Raw genomic sequence first — 8,878 nt, 5'->3', positions numbered from 1 at the left:
TGAAAAATGTTATGGACATCTACAACATAATAAGAACAATTCAATATTCAATTATGAAACAGTTTTTAAAATACAACATACAACAGTGCATTCAATATAAAATCAGAAGGGATAAATTAATGAGTATCAAAACCAAATAACTGAGGCAATTTTAACTATGTTAAAAATAAAAACTGACCTGAAATGACTAAAGCCAACACTCATATGCAAATACGAGTGTACAATACATACCAAAAATTATATTTTGCAGTGTAATTTGTTCTGTTATGGGGAGCTGATTTTCATATTTTGTGCAGTGGTTGGTTAGTTTCCCAATGACAGAAATAAACAATTCGATCACTTTTGCAAAGTGACACACTCTATAAGTCAGTCTGTAATTGGACTTTGTGGACTTTACACATTGCACACCTCCGCTTGCAAGCTGCTTTATGTATTTTCTTTTACTATTTATGAGCTAAATTCCTGAAGTTCCATATATTATGTTTTACCAAGTAATATGCACGTTGAACATTATATTCTGATTAAATATATATATATAGAGCAACCTGACAATGTCTGAATCCTGAACTCTAGTCTCATGACACACCACCTGATAAGAGTCACATTAAATATTATATTCTGCTAAATAAAGAGCTCTTAGATCGATATAGTGCAACCTGACGATGACCCTGAAATCTGAACTCCACACTTATTTCAGAATTTATGTACAAAACTAAAACTTTTTTGGTTATATACATATACACACACAGAGGCAGGTAAAATATCCTGGTGCTAGTTCATTCGCTCCAGTTGCTCTACAGTGTCTCTCAGATCCTCCACGACAATGTCCACATCTTCATGGGAGGTACTTCTACCCACACTGATCCTCAAAGCGTTGGTAGCCACATGATATGGAATCCACAGCTCAGAAGAATATGGGAAGGTCTAAGGACATGAGAGCACACTATAAAATCGCAGCATAAAAACATGAAGGAAATTTCTACGTTCTGATGCATAAAAAGCACAGTAGAGCGCACAAGCATATTTAATCGATTTACAGGATGGATGTGTTCCGCTACATTTGTTTTTAGTGATCCAATCATTCAGACACTTGAAAATGTTCAGTATTTGATACAACACTAATGAAAATTAGTTGACTATCATTGTAAATACAGTTGACTTACTGATCTTCTCTGTCTGAGTGGCAGGCAGCACCCACACTGGCCAACAACCTCCTACAGGTGGACAGCACTCTACTTCCCTACAGCAGGGGGAACTTTCATCAATTATTCACCAAAGCTCTTGTGTTTTACAAATCTGCAAGGTCAAGACCTGACCCATTTCTGACCAACATGTGTAAAAAACAAACGGACGCTGTTACAGGAAATTTCATTTAACCAAGCTTAAGTATATCCTTACTGTGAAGAATCTTCAATGTACATGTGTGCACTGTATGCGTAATCTGTAAAACACATCTGGATGTACAAAGATATTCCGTTCATGTACTGTGAAACACAAATTACAAGGTTTGAAAATGGCCTTTCACTCACCCTGAAGTCCCTTCCCAAAATGGATATGTTACACGTGTTGGGCAAAATGTCTGAACCAGGAAAATGGCTGTTAAAATGAATCTTATCTCCTCCAAGACAGCCTAAAAATATAAATGCAATAAAAAAAAATACAATGAAATATATATATATATATATATATTATATAGGCTATATTAATAACAAATGAAATATTTTAAAAAGGCAGAAACAGGACTTACAAGCAGCTTCTGCTCTAGATAGAATCGTAGATGTCCAGGAAATGGGCTTCATACTCCACTAGATTTAAGTTGACCAATTCTGCAGCCTTTTCAAAGAAATAAAAATGAATAAACCAAGTTATGTAAAACAAATCTAGAAATAAAAATAATTTCATTCGTTGACATTTTATGAAAAAATAAATATTGACGCTTTCGATGCATAGTGGGTTTTACCTTTCCCAGACCGGCTATCATTGCTGTGTTCTCAGTTCTGAGAAATGAAGAGATAACAGTAGTATTGATTTTCAGAGTCCGTGACATTGCTTTAATTCTGTTCAATAATTCATCACCCATGCATGAAACCCCACCACACAATAAACCATGTCGTGCCCTGGCCTGAAGTTGCGCTCTTGTCCTCCTCCAAAAACAGAGGGTAAACCGGAGTCGTGGGTCCAGGATCATTCACAAACAAAGCGCCAATTCGAGGCCATAAAACTGAAGCGTGATCATCAGCAGGATTGCCATCTGTAATATTCTTAGAGAGATATGATATATCTTGTTACTTACCTTTGTGCCCTACAATGGTAATATAGTCTACTCCCAGCTCCATGGCCATCCACTCTTATCTTTCCGATGGCCTGTACAGCATCCGTGTGAAGGAGGATTCTGGGAGCTGATGCTGCCCTCTGTTTGTTCACTTCCCTCACCCTCTGACAAATATCTTTAATTGGCTGTTGGAAAAGAAAATCCCAGTGTTACCTTCACTGTTTATGCTAAATCATGTGAACTATTGTAAAAAACTATTGTATTTTTATTGGCAGGGCAAAAATTAACACTGCATACTGTGCCCATATAACATACACCGATCTTCACAATCATTATGCTTATAAAAATGTTGTATAAAAGCAAAATCAGGCTCACAATTAAGTCCTAATGACCAAAACGTGTGATTTTTTTAACTATGAAACAGTCTGAGACATTGAGACTGTAGTCAAGGCGACATTCTTACCATAATAATGCCTGTTTCATTATTGGCCAGCATGACCCGACACCAGGCAGGTGGTGGGGCGAATCGCTGCAATGACATCCTCGACCTCCACCCGTGCCGTCACCTTGGACACTGGCACAAATGTGACATCTATGTGAGAAATCAGATCCAATCAATTGCACCAAGATTAATTTTTTAAGAAATATAGCAATAGACAAGCTTTGGGATGCAACAGCCCTGGTTACTGTAGTGACTGTACAGCATTTTTCTTCTTCCTCAAACTGAATCTTTGGAGTTTTAGACAGAAAACATAGGCCTACTGACCTGCTTTACCCTCTTTTAACAAATGTTTGGCTGCGAGTTGGATGGAGTCATGCTCGACATTGGAGATGATAATATGAGGCGTAGAGCCTCTTCCATTTAGCTGCTCACTGTTCACGTCTCCTCTGCAGAAGCCTTGCTCAGCCTGGAAGTGCTCCACGGCTGTGTGAAACACCAGATTATTGGCCTAGAAGTCGCAGGAAAAAAGAGAGAGTATAAATAAAGATAAAGTTGAAGTAAAGTACCTTTCTACACGACTTTCACCAGGGATTCAATGCATCTCTCCAACACAAGCAGCACGCACTCATTTGGACCGACCGCCACATGTTCGAACACACATTCGCCGTCTGGCTGCGCGCGCCTAGCAACTATTCAAAACAATGTAAAGATGTGGCGCTTGTCGTCCAGTGTGTGACCGGCTTTAAAGACAGTGTTACAATGTTACAGTGTACACCAGCTTTAATGTTTGCGTGGAACACGTATATTCGCTCTCTAATAGTAGATATTAAAAAATCTGAAATGCCTTCAGGTGAATACAGGACATAAAGTGCTACGCATAATATGTTTCTTGACTCTCACTTATTTTTATGTAAACATTTTTGCATTTGCTATGGTTTTGATCAGATAACATGTAAATATAACTAATAAAAAAATAGTTCACCCAAAATTATATATATTTTTTTGTCATGTCACTACCTGTAATATGTGATCAAGACCTAATGTCTTGTTTAGGCAATGACAATGAGACCAAAGTGTCTTCTGGTCACATTGCTCATTGTCAAAGAAGATAATCTGATGAATTTCCATGTGATCTAGGACACTTGAAACCCTCACCTCAGTTCCTCCTGAAGTAAAAATAATGTCTGCTGTTTTCCACCAACCATCCCAGGCAGCAGTGTCTCTGGGTGATAGTAAAATAATGTCTCTAGCTTTTAGACCTAAGACCAGTAGAAAATGTGTTCAGTTGATTGTTCAAGCAAAATTAACAATCATTTTACTCACCCTCACACATTTAATTCTGTGAAACTCAAGATTACGCTGTATTTGTATTTTAAAAATCTTTTTTTGGATGTCACCCTTCGTCATAATATTTTCTCAACAAAACAAAAAGAAATGCCAGTAGGTTTAGAAAGACATGAGGATGAACAAATGATTAGTACATTACATGATGAGAGACATGTGCCAAACATCTATGCTAGAGAGCCTCATACCTGGTAGGTGTAATTACTGCTGGGATTTCCCCACGCGTCAGTTAAAGCATCAGTAATAACGCTGACCACCTCTGGATTTACACTCAAGTGGTGGCGTTGTAATCCATATATATTCTGCAGTAGACAAATTCTGGAGCATGTGGCAGATACAAATACAAATGGCTTCCATGTTCAGACTCATATATGACATATTCATTACCTCTCTGGCCCATCAGATACATGATGATGATGATGATGATGATGATGATGCAGGTCAGACCCACAATGATGTGTTTCGGTTCCCCATAGATTATGACCCAGGATGACAGGGAGTCTTTTCAGCCATTATCTAGATCACTCTGTGGAACACATGCGGGAGCAATAAAACCAGCATTAAATTTATGTCATTTAATGTTGTCAATAACTATAAAGCACGAGCCATGTTATGAGGCTTGCCAGCCTGGAATACACAAACCAGTCATAAGTAGCATGGGTTTATATCAAAAAATTATTTCATGATATTAAGTTAAGATCATGTTCCATGAAGATATTTATAACATTTCCTACTGTAAATTTATAAATTCTTACATTTTGATTAGCAATATACACAAAGCATTGCTAAGAACTTAATTTGGATAACTTTCTATTTTTGCACCCTCACATTCTGGATTTTCAGCTAGACATATCCTATCATAACAATACAGTTGGTTCATTGGGAAGTTTATTAATTCATCTTCATGATGCATAAGTCACTTTTTTTTTTTTTTTTTTTTTTTAACTGACCCTTATAACTGGTTTTGTCGTTCAGGATCACATATGTTACAGGTATATAATTTTCTAGGTTTAAACAAGCCATAATTGTTAATACAACATTTCCTGTAGGTTAAATGAAGTTTAATACAACATATAATTTGGCGATAAATTCCTGCAAGCCACGTACTTCCTCGGATTCATACTGCTGGTAGAGTCTGCTGATCACTTCTACGACCAAAACAACTAAAACACTAAACCTGTCTTTATAGTCATTCTGCAAGAACCATCGCTGAGATAACACTTTGATGAACCTGATGAAACTCGATGTAACTATACTATTAGACCACTAACCTCTTCTGCTCTTTGGCGTATATCTTGTCAATAATTCACAGTTCAAACTGATGATGCGGCAGACAGCACCGGCACGCTTTTACTACTTGAACCAGAAGTGTATATGACTCGGAAACCCTCTCCTCCTCTTAGACGGTCGGACAGCCAGGAGTTTAGTTCGTGATTATTAATCCAGATGGTGCTGACGTTTCTTAGTAAACGTCTAAAGAGCATCAACCTTCGGGTTTGATCGTTTCCCTGATCTGGGCTTTCATCGCCTGACTTCATCGAAGTTTGTTTTTAGGAGAGATAATATGGCAAGCTGATTTAACATTTAGGTATATTTTAAAAAGGCACTGGGTAATCTATAAAGCTAGCTATCACCCAATAGAAAAAAAGATACTTACTAAAAAAATAATTAAAAGTTGCATGTTAGTTAATTATTTAGTGCCACCAAAATAAGCCAATGAGTGTGCCGTGTGCTCCAAAACAATGACAAAAATAAATTTTTACAAGATGAAAACCTTTAAAACATGCAGTCTCTAACTTCTTATCAAACTTTCTGTCCAATCCAGTGCTCTCTAGAACTGAAGCCCCTTCACTATAAATAGATGTTAAAACTGCAGCTCAAATCGATCACTTGTTTACAGGAGTTGTATTTTCTGTATGGTGAATGACATGTAGTGCACTACACAGGCATAGGGAACGATTCAGACCGTTTAAATAGTTGGAGTGAAGTCTGGTTTCATGCTAACGTGCTAATACTCTATAAAATGGCACCAGGGTGGACGGAGAGAGGAGACAAACTGTTATATAAAGTTGTATAAAATACTTGTATTTAATAAAGTGTTATATAAAAATTACAGTTGAACTACTGTTATCACATCCATTAAATGTCCTTGTGTTTCTGCACTTGATCGTAGTAGGACCCTTGCTGTCGCTTCATCAGAAATAACTTGTCTTCTGAGATGAACAAATACTGCCACAGATTTGAGAAACACATGAGGTTGAGTAATTAATTACATTATTTTTGGGTGAACTATAAATCTCAGAATGTCTACCATTCTGCATTTAATCCTCTATTTTTATGGAAGCTTGTATTGCAATAAAAGCTTGTAAGTAATACAAAATAATTCCAACTTAATTTTTTTCACTGATACAATTTATTTTAAAAAGTAAACTCAAAATTATGAGACGTAAACATAAAATTGAAATGAAAAAAGACAGAATTGAGATGTTTGCCTGCAATTCTGCAATTTAGCTCAAATAAATATGACTTGCAAACACAGGAATTACTAAAAATAAAGTCAGAATTCTGAAATAAAGAGGACACCAAAATTTACAGTTTTGATTGTTTTATTACATGGGTGGGAAGAGATCTCCATACATTTTTTATATAAAATAAGGGATACATTCAAGATTTTCTACTTTTTATGCTTAAAATAATGTCTTGAATCACACACAAAAGATAAAGTCATTCATTGTGTTGCATAAGTTCCACATTTATTTCATATCTGACAATGTGTTAAGTGTACACAAACATTTGACTCATAATTCCAACACTCAGAGAGACATTAAACTACTGCCCATTGAAGATGGTACAAACCAGTTACAACTGCATATTACACCATTCACAGCAATCATGTTTATATATACAAGGCAAAGTAAAACAAAGAAAACAACAGAAAAAAATATGAGTGGAGTGCATAAGAGGAGAATGGAAGCACACAAATATTTAGTGTTGATTATGAGAACTGATTCATTCTTTCATTTTGGGAGATGGTAAAATGAATGCAATGTTTTGAGCCTTGAAACATGTTTCATGTAAATTTGCTTTGTAGAAATGGTACAGGACAGGCTATAATATGAAGAATATCATTCAGCTCTCTGCATTACTTTCTACAAGGTGCACAGACAAAAAAAAAGTCAATACGATACACATTTGCTTGCATACTCAAAAATGAAAGTAATTCTTTTAACTCTGTTAATTTTGTTCTCGCTTATTTTATAAATGCACCTATTATTACTATTAACACTCTTTTTTCTAAAAGTTGTGGTATTGCTTAGTGGGTATTACTCTGAACTGGTCATGAAAGTGAGATATACACACAGTAATCACAAGAAGTGCAGTAACCGAGAACCTTCAGGTATTGAGAATCCTTTGCGTTCTGCTTTTACAAACAAGCAGAACTCCACTTAATCATAGAACAGAAACCCACATTTTGGAAACAGAAATGTAGATTTTTGATGTTTATTCATATACAGATCGGGCTTTCAACATCGGTTGTTCAGTGCCAGATTCTTGCTATAATCAGCATGTGCTAAAGGTTGGCTGGCCTCAGTCATGCAGATATGTCTGAATCATGCCCTGGAGGAACTCTCAGGTTTGCAAATAGTTGATCTGCAATTTAAAAATTTGCAGGTATGGAAGAAAAAGGTCATCTCCAGGTAACCTGCAGGATCATCCCAAACCACATTACTATAAGCCTTCTGGACTAATGATAGTGGATATATGGGCTCTGCTGCTGTGACTAAGTCGGAGGTCTGATCCACAGAACATCTTTGCACTACAAAGGGTCTAAATCACAGCTGTTGGCATTATATAACTCAAAAATGCAGTTTCATATTCCAAAACTAAAGTCATCGGCTGAAGTTAAACAGTCATTCGTAATCCCCAAATACAGACGGCCGCCTTCGTTTGATGGGGTTTGTACAGCTCAAGCTCATTGACATTAAGCAGAAATAATCATACCTGAGATGACTTCTAATCTAGAAAATGGAATTTAAAATGTATTATGTTGTGCTGTGTTAGCCTCTGTCAGGATATTTTATGGAAATTGGCAATCATAAAAAAAGGATTGAAGAATAACACCAGCAGGGTTTATATCTAGAGTCCAAGGACGCATTGGAATGAATAGGATTTGTCTGGTTCATTTTTATGAAATTCTTAAGTAAAAAAAAAAATACCATTTAGATATGCTTATAAACCTAGTTAAATTCTAGGACAAGTGTAAATATACAAACAAAATATGCAAACTAAAAGCACATTTAAATTGCTTTTGCCTCAGCACAGGAACGGGATTATACCATACCTAATAGGAAAGAGTGTGACAGTGGCGAGTGGGCCTTTGGGCGGGACATTCACCCTGCTAAAAGAAGCGACAGTGGATTAAGATCATGGAAAATGATCAAATTACATAGAGGATGCAAAGAGGTACAAAATCATATGTCATCACTCTCAGGATGCGGTAGAAAATCTCCATCAGTACTATGGCATCTGATTTGGTTTCCAATAAACTTCACTTTCCAAGACTCACCCACCGTACAAACACTCATTTGGGAGTTTGGGCAAGGATAGATGATTTTTCTTAATCTGATAAATCTTCGCAAAAAGCATTTTCTGCTTTTCTCAACCAAAACTAAGGTTTAACGCATCTAAAAGTAAAATTCAAGTAATTCATACGGAATAGCAGCTATCCCAGCTATTCACTTAAGCTGTTTCCACGCGCTTCACTCTCTTTGGTCCTGGGGAAATGGAGAGCAGTGTGGCTGTAAAAGGGAGGTTAGTCA

At 36.6% G+C, this 8,878-nt stretch overlaps 1 pseudogene; it reads right to left on the bottom strand.

Annotated features, from left to right (window-relative positions):
• Positions 1-771: 771 nt before the first annotated feature.
• Positions 772-5,179, bottom strand: LOC122346841 (annotated as a pseudogene).
• Between the last annotated feature and the right edge of the window lie 3,699 nt (positions 5,180-8,878).

The sequence above is a fragment of the Puntigrus tetrazona genome, chromosome 6, assembly GCF_018831695.1.
Source record: "Puntigrus tetrazona isolate hp1 chromosome 6, ASM1883169v1, whole genome shotgun sequence".
NCBI lineage: Eukaryota > Metazoa > Chordata > Actinopteri > Cypriniformes > Cyprinidae > Puntigrus > Puntigrus tetrazona.
Note: the sequence above shows the minus strand (reverse complement) of the source record. Positions and strands in the feature narration are given on the sequence as shown.